At 40.4% G+C, this 17,988-nt stretch overlaps 1 protein-coding gene across 1 annotated transcript in view; it reads right to left on the bottom strand.

Annotated features, from left to right (window-relative positions):
- Positions 1-17,988, bottom strand: part of CSMD1 (CUB and Sushi multiple domains 1) — a 946,508-nt gene that overhangs the window by 525,765 nt on the left and 402,755 nt on the right. The window lies entirely within an intron of this gene.

Here is a 17,988-nt window from a genome sequence, read left to right as displayed (position 1 = left end):
CTGTTCACATCTTACTGTTCACATCTTACTGTTCACATCTTACTTTGAGAAGTGTGAACTGTCTAGTTATTCATTAAAGTGTGAACCAAAATGAATTTCTCCTCCACCACCCCAATCTCTACTTTGAACATGAAGCTACCATGCCTAATAGACAAAGACATAGATTTATCCCCCATGAATTTGTCGAATCCCCCTTTTAAAGTTGTATGTCAATGACTATTACCACCAGCTCTTGTGGCAGTGAATTCCTGGATGACTGGCCAAGATGGAGCCGTGTCATTTCACAAATATTGGTTTCAGTCCAACAGGTTAGGTAGGTCTGGAGAAAGGTAAGGCAAGTGCAGTCGCAGAGGAAGGGGCTTCGGTACCTGGGGAGGTGGGGGCGTGGCACGTTGCATGTGTGAGCGTCCCAAGGGAGAGGCGCCCGCCCATGCAAGCGTCCCAATAGACCTGCAGAATTTTATGAGCTGTATTAAATCCTAAACAACTTAGGTCCAATATACCTAAGAAAAAGTATTTCACCGTATGACCTATCACAGTGTTCCTGCATTGCCTATGGACAACTTAATTAAGAGTACCATTTGTGTTCCAATACTGCACACATATACAGATGCTTTATTGCTATCCACAGTTCTGACGCTCTCTGGCATTTAGAGAGCCCAAGGATCTTCTTGAAGTGACAGGAATTAATACCAGTGCTGGAAGACAGGCTCGTGAATAATGACCAGTGTATTAATGTTTCCATTTTAAATGTATCTTTAGGACTGCAGGTCATTCATAAAGTTTGTCAGTCACCAAATGGGGATGTGACAAAGCTATTCTTCACAAGACTTCTCAGTTCTTTGAGTTTTCTACTCTACATCCCTATCCTTTTACTGTTGCCAGGTTTAATTGGACTTCTGATAATTTATAGTGGTACCTTGGTTCTCAAACTTAATCCATTCCAGAAATCTGTTCCAAAACCAAAGCGTTACAAAACCAAGGCACGCTTTCCCATAGAAAGTAATGCAAAACATATTAATCCGTTCCAGACTTTTAAAAACAACCCCTAAACAGCAATTTAACATGAATTTTACTATGTAACGATACCATTGATCCATAAAATCAAAGCAATAATCAATGTACTGTACTATGAAATAAATAAGACAGTATTGTAGATGATAAATAAATAAATAAATTCTTACTTGCACTGATTATAGTAATTGTTTGGATGGGGAGGGCTTCTATTCATTTCTGCAGTCACACAATCAATCAATCAATCATAAAATGAAGAACAATCTACAGTCCCAAAAATGAAAAAGCCACATAAACAAAAACACAAAAATAGAAAAAACAAAAGCACCAAACATAAGCCCCAAATATCACCTCAGAACACTGCAATCGGAAATGGAAGGCTTTGATTACAATTTGATTACACAAATTAGCAGTGCAACAGTGAAAATGGGGGAAGGGCTTTGATTACAATTGGGGGGGGGGGTCAAATTAGCAGCGCAACAGTGAAAATGGAAGCTCAGGAGCACGTTCCACTTCCGAAACAAAGTTCGTAAACCGGAACACTGTTTTCCGGGTTTGCAGTGTTCGAGTTCCAAGTTGTTTGGGAACTAAGCTGTTCAAAAGCTGAGGTACCACTGTATTTAATGTTCTGTATGCTGCTCTGAAGCATTTGTAGAGAAGCAGGGCAAAATTGTTTTAACTGAAAGTAAACAAATATATGATCAACAACAACAACAACAAAATGCCCTGGTCTTTTTGGCCCTGTCTTTCCAAAGACCTCTCTGGGGTGAAGCTAGATTTTATAAGAAACACAGAATTGCCTCCACTATGTCCTTCTCCACCCTGTGATGTCTAAAACAACACATTGTGTAATTGACATCATCATGTTGTGCATGTTGCCACCAGCCAGTGATATGAGGTTGGCCCAGGGAGACACACAGCAATAACATTGTATCACTCTTCATGTTGTATTATTTCTACAAAGAAATGAGAACAAAAGACACAGTACGTCTGCTTCTGACATGACCCATCCATGGCAGTTATACATTACAGGGATAAAAAAAATGTGTGTCACAGGAACATCCCAATAATTGGGGGGGGGGAGAGAGAGAGAGAGAGAAGAGACAACTGAACTAGAGTGACAAATCATTACAAGTGAGGAGAAGGAAGCAGTTCAAAGACTGTTGTTTTTTAAATGAGATGTAGTTTTACAGGTAGTCCTTTGGCCAAACTAAAAAAAGAATCCGAGTATATAAATAATTCAAAGCACAACAATAATGTGGGCCTCTCCTCATTTCCTCTCTGCAAAAATGAGTACAGTTAGTTTCAGGTTTTGTTGTTAGCTGCTGAAGTTAAAGATCTCCATTAGCAACAGGTTTGAGCCGATCAATTGCAGAGAGCTCAGCCTGTTTTGATTCCTGTCCTTCTCTTCCTCTGTGTCACACATCACCTGGCAGCTCAGTGGAAGGGTTTCTTCCCTTGAGCTCATCATGTAGCAGTCAGCTAGCTCTCTCTCTCTCTCTCTCTCTCTCTCTCTCTCTCTCTCTCTCTCTCTCTCACACACACACACACACACACACACACACACACAACGTGCAAGAGGAAGTGATTCCCAAAAGAGTTGTCCAGACATCAAGAGTGCAACATCCATAGGCCCACATGAAATTAGAAGACGTTTGGGAGAGATGATGATTCGAGGATCTACATCCATAGGTGTGCTTTTATAGTCCTAGAAAAACTCGTAGTGACTTCAGTCTGGCCTTGTGCGGAAATCCTTGCAGCAAGGAAATGACTTTGTCAGAAACATTCTCTTTCCAGGTGCAATTGCTTAGTACTTCTAAGCACATGAAGAAAAGACATGGGGGATGGAGGATGGGAAGTAAGTAATTTCCCCCCCATATACTAGACACTCAGCCTGCTGTTGTGTAATAACAAATCAAATAATGTAAATGGCTTGTCACTAATAGACAATTGTGGAAGGTTTTTTGGTGTGTTTTTTTTACAATTGTATCTATGGAATCAATGAGGTAGGTAGCTGTGATTCAAGATAAGAGTATTTTTTTTATAAAATGTCACGCTTCAACTTCCATGAAGTAGTGATGCAGGTAACTGTTTCAGCTTCTTGCGGAATTACATTCTCTTTGTAAAGAATTGTCATTTTAATGGAAAAAGCCCTTAAATTACACGGGATTGTGAGAGAAGAAATAGCATCACCTTTGAAAACCGCACCACTTATGTATAATTTAGAACCATTACATGTATACAAAAAGTGGTTTTCAGTCAGATATTGTCATGTGAGCAGTTCTTGTTGCAAAGCAGTCATACACAAGGAAACACAGTCACCTGCCAAATAAACAAAATATTTCAGCTCTTCTAAAATATTTCAGGTTGCAACTTTATAGTGGTGTTTATTTCTGCACAGCATTACAGCATTTGCGATTTCAAAATGTGCTATCCTACTCAGCCCCATTCACACACACCCCATGCAAAAGTTGGTTAAAAACTCAAAGAATTTTAGACACATCCTGTTTTGCATATAGTACTTTATGAATCTCAAGAGAAGTTTTTTTAGGGGTGTCAGATGACAGCTTCAGGAATAGGAGTTGAGAGAGGTTTTCAAGTGCAGGGGAGCTACACATGTAACTAGGGCTTTTTGTTTTCAGCTGGAACTCACTGGAACTCAGTTTCGGCCCTTCTCAGGTGGGCACCATTGCCATTATAAGATAACAAGAGAGGTGTCCATGGCGAGTTCCAGCACCTCTTTTTCTAGAAAAATAGCACTGCGTGTAATGCAAAGTGGGTGAGAACATCCCCGCCACAGAAATCTCTGGTGTGCTCAACAAAGTGTTACAGCAATGTGCACATGTGCTTCGAAATGGAGTGGTGGGGAGGGGAGGGGAGGGGAGAAATTATGTTATAAGCTGCTAATGTGTGCATAGCCTTAGATAGGAAATGTGATGCTCCACTTCCTTGTAGTGCACATAAAAGGACTCTGATGAGGGAAGGACCACTTCCTCAATTGTGAACATGAAAACATCACATCAAGTTCCAAAGTACCGCAGAAACCTAACAGGATGGGTCTCTGCCTATCACAAAGCAAATGAAAGCGGGGCAATGTTCTGAGATGTCAGTGTTGTGATACTTTAAATAAATGATGCATTTGCAATAGTATAAATCATCTGCACCTGATTGCCTCTCCTGGCAGCCTATTTCAATACTTGCTGATTGTGACAGCAAGCGCATTTTTGGCAGCTGATCATTTTCACCAAGGTCTAGTATCAGGCTAAAAAGTGTTCCTTTCTTTATTTATTGTCTAGTTGCATTTAAAAGTGCCTAAGGCCCTACAATCTCATAAGGCAATCAATGTGACTTTATCCTACTTGAGTGATGACATCTCCGTTGGTGGTAAGAAATAGGTGGCATGGGTTGGTACCAACTTAATACAGAATAATGCCGGGTAAAACTGTGTAGCCACTTGTTATGTTTCTTTAATGTATTAGACCTTATAAGCTACACCGTTTGCAAAAAAGAAGGGAAACTAATATCCACATGTAATGGATGACTTTGTATAGCTTTTATACTAGACAATTAGAGGTCAGAGTTCTAAAACTGTTCTCTGACAATATGCTTAAGTAAACTTAAAAGCTTTGTCCCATCACCTGATTAACCCTGACAGGACATTAAGTGAGTTCAGGGAGTCACCAAGACCATCTATTGTCAAAGCCTTCCTAATAACACTGTGATGTCATAATCTATTAAACTGCCACACTGTGGTTTCCACCCTGATGAGAGTCAGAGTGCAGCAGTATTTTATGATGAGAACTGCCCACATGTGAATTCTAAAAGAGTTTCTTCTTCTTGGAATGATGTTAATTTTCTGCACATGATCACAGTGCCCAGTGAAGATAATTAATTGCAAAAGTCTCTCTCTCCCTCAGACACACACAGGCAGAGATTATTTTGATGCAATAGATGTATTTTAAACAGTGCTTTCAGTTTCACAAAGGATTTTGCATGCATCGGATGATAACATTTTGTTAAAAGCTAGGCCATGGTAAGTCTATTTGCTAATACACTTTTCACCACAGGGGCTAAATCAGGAGCCAGCATGATCACAAGTGAGTCAATATTGAAGTAAACTGGTAGATGAACAGTCAGCTAAGGAATCGATCAGCCATAGGTGTGGGAGGCTCTGGTGCAGAAAGGATATAAAGAAAGAGTTCTCCAAATGAAGTTAACAGACAAAGAGGGACATCCTTGTTATAAATCTAATTGATGAAAGCCCTTGTACACTTATGAACATTTTTTCCCCTTGTACAAGAAAGATAAAGAAGGGGAATCCTAAATTCTACACCGTCCTCCAGAATCATTTAGAGGAATCAACTAATGTGCTTAAGTCCTCACTGTGGGGAGAAGTAATCTGCTTTTGAAGAATCCATTTGTAGCCTGCTGCTTCTTTACCCAAATAAGAGAAGAGATTAGCACTTAACCAATGCATAGCTGCCAAGTTATCCCTTTTTTTAAGGGATTTTCCCTTATGCTGAATAGGCTTCCTCGCGAGAAAAGGGAAAACTTGGCAGCTATGCCAATGTGAGACAATGCTCTGAAGGTCTCACCTTGTGGGCCTTCCCATTCTTTTCAATGAGGGGAAACACCTCCCATTGTGGACATGGAATTTTCTCCCCACATGGACTAGGGTGGGAAACCTCATTACATACCAAGTTTCACATCTAGTGGTGCTAGCCCAGAGAAAGGCATGCACAACAGTAGGCTCAGTTCATGCCAGACACCTGTTTTCAGAAAGAAGGGTGGCCTCAATCCATTTCCCCCTTCTTCCACTTTGGCAGAGAAAGAGGGGGTGGTGAGTTCAGGAACAGAGAAGGACGGGGTTTCAGGCAAGAGCTCTTCCTAACTCTGCATGGAAATGTCAAGGATTGAGCCTGGGAGATTCTGGGGCAGATGCTCTACCACTGAGCTAGCAGCTTGTTCACATGTTTCTGCTGTCATATTTTAAACCAACATTTTCTTTCTTTGTATTTGAACCTTGCCCACTGTATGCCTTTGCACTTGAATCTCTGAGCCCTGATCCACTGTTTCCCACTCACACATTTCCTTCCTTCCACTGCAGGCCATTTGAGCATAGCCAGATTGGATAGTTGGGTGGGCTGAACTATATCTTCATGGTTTGGCTGCTTGCCCAAGCAAATGGGAAGCCAGTGTGTGCAGCTGATCCCAGCGGCTGATCCTGCAGACAATGGCTCTCCCACCCAACAGCTGAAGGGGAGAGAGCTTTTGCACCCTACCTTTCAGGCAAACCCCCTCTTGCCCAACAGGTGATGGGGTGGGGTGGGGAAAAGAATCACAACAGACCCACTTCCCACTTCCTTTCCCCACCCTTTCTCTGTGTACAAGTGGTGGACCTTAATGACAATGCCCTGTGTGAAGCCAAAATACAGCACCTCCCTGCCTCTTGTGCTCTATTCTAAATCATAGCCGTGGTGCCCCCTGTGGCGGCCACGATGGTTGGTACCCAGCATGACCGAACCAGTCACATCCTCCTAAATCCATCTCTGCTGTGTGTATCCCACAGTTCAACATGTGGGGTGCAGAGATACAATGCAAGATGCCCCATGCAGAATTCACCACCCTTTTCCATTTTCCAGTCCTGCAACCCCATGGGATGATGGTTCTTAATGATAAAAGAATTTATCCCTGATGGCTGCCTATACCAGATCATATCTCTGACCAGCACTGTTTTACACTGAAAGGCAGTGACTTTGTCCATGATCTCAGGTAGATGCCAAAGGTTGGACCTGGGACCTTCTGAATGCAAAATGCAAGATTCACTGCCATATCCTATAGGATAAGGAGGAGAAAACTGTAAGGACTCATCCATATTATTATTATTATTATTATTATTATTATTATTATTATTATTATTAACTGCTTGTTTTATTGATAATTGGCATACACCATTGAATTTAAAATATATTTGACATTTGACATTTGACATTATACCAAATATTCACTGTGCAACAACAAGCACTGCTGACCTTCTACTGAGATATCTATAGCAGTTAATAGATTTTTGTGCACTGAAAAATTCAAAGGGTACTAGACATACAGTTCAAAAATAAATTTGCATTCGGTATGCAGTGCAAAAGATATGCTAATGAGCGCAATAACACAGTTTGTACCAACAGATATAACAAAATGCAATCTTTTTGTTCTTTCCACCTAATGTGAATTTGTTAAATGGTGGTCCAGTATAGTTCATTGTTTACTTTTTATGTCATATTTTACATGGTGTGGAAGCTCTTGGTTCTTAATAATGCTCCCACGGTATACAAACATTTTACAGTGGAGAAGAAGGACTCTCATTGCAGGCCTGCCATTTCTCTTATTCAGCCTTCTGCTTTGTTGATTCGTTATTTATTGCAATATTGAGGAAGAGGGTGGCTATAAAGAACATTCTGTATATAATTTAGTCATATTTATTATTGCTTATTTATGCTTAGTACTTGAGGCTAGCAAGCTAGGGACGCAAACTAATAAGAGTTACTGTACCCAGAGGAAGCATTCAGAAACGCCAAAAGTAGCCCAATAGCTTCAGCCCGTGTGAGGACAAAGGACCTGAACTAGACTGAGGGCAGGTCATAATTACATCAATGGCATTTATGCAGGCTCATGCCAACGTGATAAGAGACACCAAGAACAATCTATTCCAGCCCTTCCCCTCAGTTTCCAATTACAAATGCTGAGACATATGCAGGAGGATAACGGAAGCCAGTATATACAGTATTAAGATCTACGGAAGCTGAGCTCCCTCTCTACTATGCATTTAAACCAGTATCATACCACTTTAATCAGTCATGGCTTCTCCCCAAAGAATCTCGCGAACTGTAATTTGTTAACAGGCCTGTTAGGAAATTCTTATTCCTCTCACAGAGCTACAACACCAGAGTGGTTTAACAACCAACCCCTTTTCCTAGGGAACTATGATACATTTGGTCATGTCACAGGCGCGGTAGCGGCTACTCTAGAGTAAAGACTCCTCACGACGTTGCCTTTTCATGTTTTTATTCAGTGAAAGCTATTTACAGTGCAGAGTCAGTACTATGTACATGTTGTCAGTCTGGTTCAGAACCTCTGAATGGAGATTCCCGCGTTTTCCTCCAGCAAAGTAGCCTGGGGATACTAAATCTCCGCCCACGACGCTTCCTGCGCAATTCCGGGGTCGCTGGGATCGGACTTCTTCCCGCGGCTTCCCTGCTTCCCACTTCCGTTCCTAAGCGGCTCCTTGGCTCAGCTACCTTGCCCGAGCCCTGGCTCCTACTTCCTGATTCCTCCCTAGAGACATCCCCCTCCCCGCTCCCACTTGCGCTTGGGGAAGAGCTTGTGGATGAGATGGGAGGCGGCTGTCTATAACTTCTGTCCCTCACAGGTCATATGAAGGGGATAGGGGTCTCCTAAGAGTACCCCTAACACACTACAGTTTCCAGGGTCCTTTGGTGGGACTTTGAATGTATATGTATGATGCCTTAGACATGGAAATCTGGTCTGCTTATAGCTTTTGTATCAATTGTGAATGTTGAATACTGTCATTTGTTATGTAATAAAATAAAGTTGTGTTTGTAGAAAACAGCACTCTCAACAAAAAGAAAAGCATGTCACTAAAAACAATGTATCAGGTAATGAAGGACAAGAGGAATCATATGGACACATTCTCCAAAGAAAATAGCTGTGAGAACCTTTTCTTTGGACTAAATGGGACATAACTTAATGGTAAAAATGTATCTATAACCTGTTGTTCTGTAGTATGTGCATTACACTTATATTTTCATATTTGTGGGTGTTATTGTTGCTTGGCTTGTTACATAGACCCTTGTTGCATATTGTACAGGCGGATGACCATTTTGCGTTCCCCACCCCATGCCCAGTGCCCCACCCTGCCCCCATTCCACCCCTGTTCTTCTCTCTTCCAGGTTCAAAAAGACCCATGTGTCAGCAATCACACATCATTTGGGTGTGCCCAAAATGGTTTCCACATGTACTATACCCTGAGGCTACAGTAGTGCCATCTAACTGTCTTAGGAGGTGGGAGACAGCCCCACCCCATTATCTAGGATCAAAATTCAGGGTACCCCAGTAAAGCGGTCCTGATGGAAGGTTCTGTCCAAAGGCTCATATGGGGGCGAAAGAGCCATAAAACACCCCAAATGATGACTTGCTGCGATCACTCAATTTGATTTCTGTTGTGGTGGAGAGAATCCTTACCCCATAATCAATGCTGATGGAATTATCAGCCAGCAATCAGGTTGTTTAATTCAGGATACAACATCCCCAATGCCTATGCCATAGCCTGCCTACACCTGTAATCAATAAAGTTGTGACCATTTTGATCACATGCCATTTTTTGCTGCTTCTACTTCACCTGCCTACTCCTAGGTCCCAGTGGTCCTCGGACTGCTAAGCATGGCCCCGCAATGTATTTGAAATCTGCCATTGTTTCATTATTATTATTTTTATTTCCAGACTTCATTCAGATCAAAGGGCTTGTGCAGTTTCCCCCCCCCCAGTTCTCAAACTTTTTCCACAACTGCTTTAACATGTTAAAATTCCTTTTTATGTTGTGATTTAATTAATGCACATTCACTTAAAATCACAAAAAGTAATTGTGTTATGATTCCCTTTTCTGCAACGTTTGAATGAATGCAACAGCTGTGTGCATTGGTGACTTGCAATGGATGAAGATGTGTGAGACACAAGCCAAGATATGAAACAATATCAATGCAGAATGAAAGAGACCTGCTTATCCCTAGATATTAATTATCACAAACAATAAATATATATTTTTTTAAAATCGCAAAGTAAAACAACAACAACAAATTAACAAGGGATTTAAAGTAGCTTACCAATCGTAAGTTCACGCATTGGGGCTGAAAATTAAATAACGATCACATTGGATGCTGTTACATAAACTGCTACTATCTTTGCCTCTCGTTTTTTTCCTACTCTGCCGTTGGCATTATACAAGACATATTACTGTTTCAAATCTCAAAGGTGGATGTGACATATCGAGTAAAACCATAAATATTAGCAGGAACATCCATTTGAGTTTGTTGCTGTATACGAATGACAGCACAAGCTCATCTTTTCCTACCGAGACCAAATACAAGTACATCGGGGGCATCCATCAGTTTTCACTTGCCGTGTTATGCTCGGAGGTCTAAGTTATGTAACTGTTTCTTTTCCTAGAAATCATAAACTAGTTATAAGAGAAGGGATAAAACAGCACATGCATATGTTAAAGGATGAGTAGCTTGATGTTATCCACTGTAGACTATCTACAATTTAAATAATGTAACCCTGAATATGGTCTGAAACTGTGTCAAGTCGTTTTGCAAGTTTTGTGGCCTCCTTTCTTTCTCTTCCCCTACCCCCTCCGCTGTCTTAATGCTTTGAAAGCATACTAGCAATATCTTTTTGACAAAGAAAAGGTCATCGTCACACTTGCTCTCAGTTTCACATTCTCTCTGGGGTCAATAGCAAGGAATTATTTGCACATGTCTTCTTGAGCATGCTCATTTGGCTCATTCTGTCATTCGGACCGCCACAGTAGGCTCTAGCTGGGGCAAAATATTCCTTCTCATTGGTCTACTTATTTGTGGTACTCACACACTGCTTTTCCAACATTTTGTGACTTCAGAGCAGAATACAAACATTTTAAATCTTTTTTTTTTTATAATCTATAGCATTCAATAATCCCGAACAAAACAGACCACTAAACACCACAAGCCGTAGCTTCATAAAATAAAACTGACAAATTTCTAAGACAAATGGCAACAAATCCATTGCATAAACTTTACAGTAGTCTCACTACCTAGCCTCAGAAGGGATGTTGTTCGGCAGCAGTCTCAAGGCAATTGCTGTGAACGCAGCTGATGTTCACTCTAGAATAGATGCATGAACTAGGTAACTGTCAGTGCCGTTACATCTGTAACATATGTATGCCATCACAGGATGCTATAGTGAGCATAGATGTGTAAACTAGTATTGGAACAAACGTCCTGGTCGGGGGAGGGGCAACCTCAAGTTATCCCCTTCTGCCCCCAAGTTCAGAGTTGGTAGTGCCAGAGTCAGTGGTGGGTAGGGGCGCACCATTATACATGCATGTGTTCACATAACCATACCACAAAGTGGATGCAGGAAGGAAAGAAAGAATATATCTTTTATCCCTCTAACACTCCACTACGGTTGTGAGCTAGGCACTAGGAATGCCAGGAAATATGTTTTCACCAGCAATATTGACAGGATTATTCCATTTGAGCCCGAAAATATAATGGTTGGCAACACCATGAAAATGAACCAGGCTTTTCTCAAGCTGTACTTGTATGGTATACTTGGGAAGTATACTTCTATCTATGGTATACTTGGGAAGGGATTAACGATGATGAGAGAAGTTCTACTTCACTTTGTCTCTAAATTAGTTGGTCCTCTGTTTTTATCCTCTTTCCCATCCCAGAATTGCATCTAGCACATAAGATCGGAGCAATTACGGTTACCTTTATTGTATTAAAATAAGTTCAGAAGCCAAATTAGATCACAGTTACAGCTACTCTCCCATATAGCAATGCAATGAAACCTGTATTTACATGTAAAGAATTAATTCTATAAGAAACTGTATAAATAGCTTGAGGTATTAGGTTTTGGTTTTGTTTAAAAAAGTGGCAATAATACCAGATTGTCTTGAAATATACAGTAGTTCCAACACTTAGAGTGACAGTTATACTAATCATACCGTAGTTCACGGCAGTACAACAATGGTTCCATATGCCATGCTGACATTTATACGATGGTGGAAGGAATATTTTATATCTTCAGCCAGAGACAGCATGATAAGCAGTGCAAATAGCTGCCCTTGGACTTCCCATTGCCATCTATTACCAGCATAATAATCTGAACTAAAATTCTTACAGGAGCTGATAATATTCAGGGCCATCTGCCAGGAAATGCACTTGGGGGGGAAATATCTGTGTTCATCATATATCTCTGAGCAAAAGATCTTAGCAGGCTGCCATAAAACTACTGTAAGCCATGTTCAAAGCTAGCAGGAGTTTTCAGGGAACCATATACAAACTATCACTCTAAATAATTTTGGATCAAACCTAGGCAGTGCTATTAACCTTGCCACTGCAGCAAAATTAGAATGATTGGGAGTGGATTGTATTACTTTATTTATCATTTAATTGTAGAGCAAATCCCAATGGATTCCGAGCCTGTAGACCAGGCATCCCCAAACTGCGGCCCTCCAGATGTTTTGGCCTACAACTCCCATGATCCCTAGCTAACAGGACCAGTGGTCAGGGATGATGGGAATTGTAGTCCAAAACATCTGGAGGGCCAAAGTTTGGGGATGCCTGCTGTAGACTGTGCATGTGCAAACTAGCATATACAGTAAAATCAGCCATATGGGGATTAAACTAATGCAGTCATGCTAGTCTGAGTGCCACTTATAGCCTCAATAGCTTCTTACCTATAGAGAAATAAAGGTTTTAAGCCTAACATAATTCCCAAAGGACACAGTCAGAATACTCAAGTTCAGTGGTCTCCAAACTCTCCTCCCCTCCTCCCCCACCAGGACCATTGCTGAAGGTCTGGTGGACCACTTAATGATTTTTCTTAATTATGCTTTGGCTATCCAGTTACACATTTATTGAATTGTATCAACATGCATGCTTAGAATATACTATCCACTGGCATGGCAATCAATGCACATAATATTGGCAATCATGGAGGAAATGTTTGTTATATTACACATTTGTACAAGTTCTTCATTTCAACTTTTTTTTTTAAAAAAACAGAACAGGCTATTTCAGCTTTTAAGTATTATCCCATTGCTTTGATTAGGAATAGAATATAAAATGTCAAGCTTTCTGTTTTGGCACTTTGTGTTATTTAATGTCTAAATGTAGCATTTGTCCTAATTGATTCCAGATTTTGTCCCATAGTTAATGCTATCATAGTACTTTAAATGTTCTTAATACCATAAAAGAACCAGGAATGTTAATGAATTGCTGGAGGTAATTCTACAGCTATCACTATAGTCAAATATCATTCCTGCAAATAGGTTACAAAAATGACTTGGGGCTTCCGAACTCTACTGACTTAATTTTCCTGAGCCTGAAATAGGTGCAGTCTTGTTGTTGGTAAGATCTCATGGTCCGTGGCCATTCACACACAGAGGGCAATATATACATTTGGATGGTAGCAATTTTAGTTCTGTAGAGGAGTCAAATGGGAGAGAGAGGACAAATTAGGCCCCTGTTCCAGTCACTGGAACAAACTACCCTGTGAGCAGGAGAAATAGTGAACTGTAATAATCACTCCCAACCTTTAAATTGACTTTTACTGTTCTGATGATATGTTATTTGTACTGTTCTTATTGGTGTTATATAAGCCACCGTGGGAGTCTTGTTGACTCTACAACAGGGCAAAAGGTAGGGGTACAACTTCAGAGGGTCGAAATTGTTTCTCTGTCTTATTTTAAGAAGCCTCATAATTCATTAAATTATATAAGAGGTGCAGCTCATAGTAGACACAGAAATGTACAACCCAACAGTCTGAATGTACAATCCAACAGATTCTTGGACGCACCTTCTCTTGGAGGATATCTACGGAGTACCTGGGAGTAGTGGGCAGATTTTGCCCTCAAGTTCTTTTTAAGGATTTTCTTCTTGAAAATGGACTCTGCACATTCAGCCCTAAGTGACAGAACTAAAAAGTCACATGGGTGGCATAGCTCAAACAGAAGGGCTTGCACCTGCGCTAGTACTAAGATAATGACATGCAAAAGAGGTGTTTTAGGAGGTAAAATACCTGCTATGTATTTCCAACACTTATGCATTCAAGCACATGGAATCTCATTTTACCAGTCACACCTTTTAGAGTTGTGCCATTCACAATGGAGGAAAAGGTTGACAAGCAGTTCCACCCTCTAGAATGGTTGCCAATAAGGAGGGGGTTGGCTGATCAGCCACTAATGTAGATTATTGGTTTTTTACTCCCAATAAGATATCAGCTATACAGGTACTGATTCCTCTGCTTTTCCCTCCCCAATTAACTCTGCAGGAAATTAGGCTTGCCATACGTTAGGAAAATCCATGACGTGCTCAGGTTTTTGTGTGTAAAAATGGCATCGGGGGGGAGGGGATTTTGCCAAATCGGCAAAATGTCAGGGGAAACCCGGATGTATGGTAACATGATGGGAAAAGCAGCGTAACGAGCTCCAAAAGCTTAAAATCACTATTTTGGGGTTAGGTTTCCCCCCAAAAAAGCTCAACAATTTTGGTGGGTTTTTAAAAAAATAAATAAATAATAAAACTATTTAAAATTCTTTTTGGTCACATAAAATAAAACATACCTCTATGCAAAATTAAGCTTCTGTGAGTTTTCAATTTATTCATGAGGCCAGGAGGGCATGACTCAGACATCTGATTATTCATTATTTAATGAAATGTGTATTTGTAATTAATTAATTAATAGATTACAGGCGAGACAATGAATTTGTGTATTTCCTCTGATGTGCACTTTCAAATGCCACATTCTTTGAACATCTGCACTCATGTTTAGTGACTGCCTGTCAATCACTGTTCATTTAGTTTAATGATTCTCCGACACACAATTTTCTTCCAGCTATCCAGAATAAATTACCTTAAGTGCAAAAGAGCAGAGCCTATGTATTGTCAGATAATTTTACAGAAAGATTGGTCAGATGTATTCAGAGAGGAAAGCTTCTTCCTCTCACCTTAGTTATCAAGTTTGTATTTTAATTAATAAGAACTGCTTCCAATTGTTTCCCTGTTTTGAAGCATTATCATCAAAAGATAATCCTGGATCAGACTGCATAATACATTACTTCCACCGGATCTGAATATTGGGCTGCAAGTTCTTCAGTATTCATTTAAGATAACATGCTAGGTATATTATAGAAAAGGTGTGTTGTGGAAGAAATATACACCAGGCTAGTTTGTAACACATATACATTTCTGTTGCCAGAAAATGTCCTAACAAAATCTATCCAGAGATTGCAGAGGGTTGGGGCATTTCAAGCTGGTTTAAACTCCATGTAATTTGTGGTCTCTTCCACTGGCATTTCAACTATGAAGAACAGACAAGAAATTACTCTAAATACAGCATTTCAACAATTCTTCATCATATCAGAATACGTCATTTCTTAAAGTCTAAGTGCCAGTCCTCAGAAAAGCTTTGATAAATAGCATCTATTATGGTAATCACATCTGTGGAGTTCAGTATGTCGCTGTGGTGGTTATCAGCTTGAATCAGTTTATGGCAATTCTGTGACCTTATCCACTGCTATTCAGATTATTTTAAGATACTTTAGGGTGCCAGCTTAGTCATATGCAGTGCACCAAACTGATCATTTCTGCTGGACTAAATTTGTTTAGACTACATTTCAGGAATGAAATGGCGTGGGGGGTTTTCAGGCAGCAGGGGGGGGGGGGAGAGAAATGAAGTGGCCACCATTTTTTTCTCCCCAGAAAGTCCTGTTTTCAGGTGTTTCTTTTAAATTCTCAGAAATTCAAAATGGCCGTGTTATTGCCCACTTGTTGAAATCAATGGACTGTAAGTTCAACGGGCCTATGTGAATGACTTACACTGACACTGAGTAACTAACACTGAATAACAGCCATACATAAAATCTCATGGTTTTACAAAAGTGGGTGGCTATTAATGCAGTTCATGGTTTTATTCAAGAAATGATGTGTTAAATAGCCCTGAAATAAGTGGGTAGACTTGTTAAAAATATAAAGTCACAGTGTCCATGCAATCCCATACCCTCCAACATTTCTCTGATTAAAATAGGGATGTCCCATTCCATAACGATAATTTTACTATTTATACCCCACATATCTTACTGGGTTGCCCCATCCACTTCCAATGTATATAATAATAATAAGAATTAAACATTAAAAAAAATTAAACTTCCGTATACAGGATTGCCTTCTTCTCAAGGTAACGTGCTGGATAGTTGACCAAACAAAACTGGGAAGAAAGTTGGAAGGGGCGATTTCACAAAAAAACAAAAAACAAAAAAAAACTGCCTCTTCAAATTCGCTGGGTCTATGGGTGGTTTTAAAATTAATGAGCATGGCTAAGTTAGTTTCATTAATTTCATGAATAAAACATGGCTGAATCACTGTTTAATGCCAGTGCTATTAATATCAGTTTGGAAAGCATTAGTTTACAGTATTACCCATTGTGGTTCCAATTAAATTAATAAAATTTGATGTTTATGAAATGGTTGGTGGTGGTTACTTGAGTCATTAGGATGAGCCAGGCCTGTTCCACTTGTGACCAGCTCCATCATATTGCATTTCATTCAAGTTAAGGATTCACTTTTTCCCACAGGGACATCTTCTTACAGCTATATAGTGTTAATAACTTCCTCCTCCATCATGGAATTTAAGGATTAGCTCAAGCACAGGATAAGGAAGGGGGGGGGGAATCCCAACACACCCATCCACCATAGATATAGGGCAAATGTACCATACAATGGCATCTACCATACATACCATACAAAGATATTTGAAATAACAAAGCTTGTATGAGTTAAGGCAAAATATAAAACTTCTGTAGAATGTGCTGTTCTTTTTTTTCTTTTTTTAATCCATCAACTCTGGTAAACTGCAAATGCTCAAAACATTTTGAAGCTATTAGCAGTGAAAGTTAGTTGTCTGCAGAGCCATAAAATAGACTCTGTTTGCCTCTAAGAATCTATAGCTGTCAACCTTGGATAAGCTTATCTTTTTCTAGTTCAATGGAAAGATCAGGTTGTGTATAGATTTCCTCTGAGGAATAAGCCTGAACTGTGATAGTCTCACTACGATGGAACATATAATTGAAATCTGCAGGATAAAAATAAAATAAAAAATATCACAAGCTGGTAGAGGTAAAATTGTGTGCACCAGCCTTAGTAGTCCCTTGTCTTCTATGTGTTTTATAGAAGGCCATTTCATCAAACAACTCAAAACTCTTGTAAACACAGCCTTGGATATAGTTACGGATGAGTCAAAAGCAATATTAAGTTTCCCCAAAAGTCATATTGAAATCTGAAATACTGTACAAAGCTAAAATACAGCAGTTCTATTGCCTTTCTTTTCCATCACTGACGCCATGTAGGCTATTGTAGGAATATGCTATTTAATCAAACGTGCAAGAATTAGAAATGTGGCACATGGGTTATTATCAAGAATTACTCCTTAGCTCTGACATTATGCTCTGAAATGCCGGTGGCTGCACAACACACATCAACTAACCAACAGGGGCGTAGGAAGGGAGGGGCGATGGGGTGCTCCGCCCCGGGCGGCGCGATCCCGAGGGCGCCATGGCGGCTGCCCTTCCCCCGCCTGCACTGGGCACCCCGCCCCCAGAACGTGTGTCACGCCCCTATGGGCGGCATGCCCCGCCCCCAGAACGCACACCAGCCCCGCCCCCCCGCCCCGGTGCCAGAGCATGAAGCTCCGTCAGCGCTAACCAGCAATGGTGTTTGGAATGGAAACTGTGAAGAAACCCTACTCAGATTATTAATGAAGAGCATTTAAATATTACATGTACTAGAAAGTTTGCTTATAGAAATAATCAGTGGTGCTGGCATACTTGCACAGTGGAGATTTTATAGATATACTATACTGCTTGCTACTGTTGTGATTTTCTGTTTTTACTGAAATACTGCTAAAGAAGGCTATAGGCATCACCCCCAGAATTATGCCATCTGAGGATAGAGCATGTCTCATCATTTTGACTGTTCATCAGACAGAAACTGCTTCAAGGAAACATGCAAGTGAGTTTTATGTAGAAGCTTGGGGACCCAGTCTTCAACTCTGCTGTGCACTGCCTGCGTGGACTGGCACAATTCCTTAGCCCTAACCAATCCCATTTCTTTCTTTCTGAGGTTAGGATATCATTCAACCC

This window comes from Zootoca vivipara, chromosome 3, assembly GCF_965207765.1.
Source record: "Zootoca vivipara chromosome 3, rZooViv2.hap1.1, whole genome shotgun sequence".
Lineage (NCBI taxonomy): Eukaryota > Metazoa > Chordata > Lepidosauria > Squamata > Lacertidae > Zootoca > Zootoca vivipara.
The sequence above is the reverse complement of the archived record's forward strand: the minus strand, read 5'-3'. Positions and strand labels throughout refer to the sequence as shown.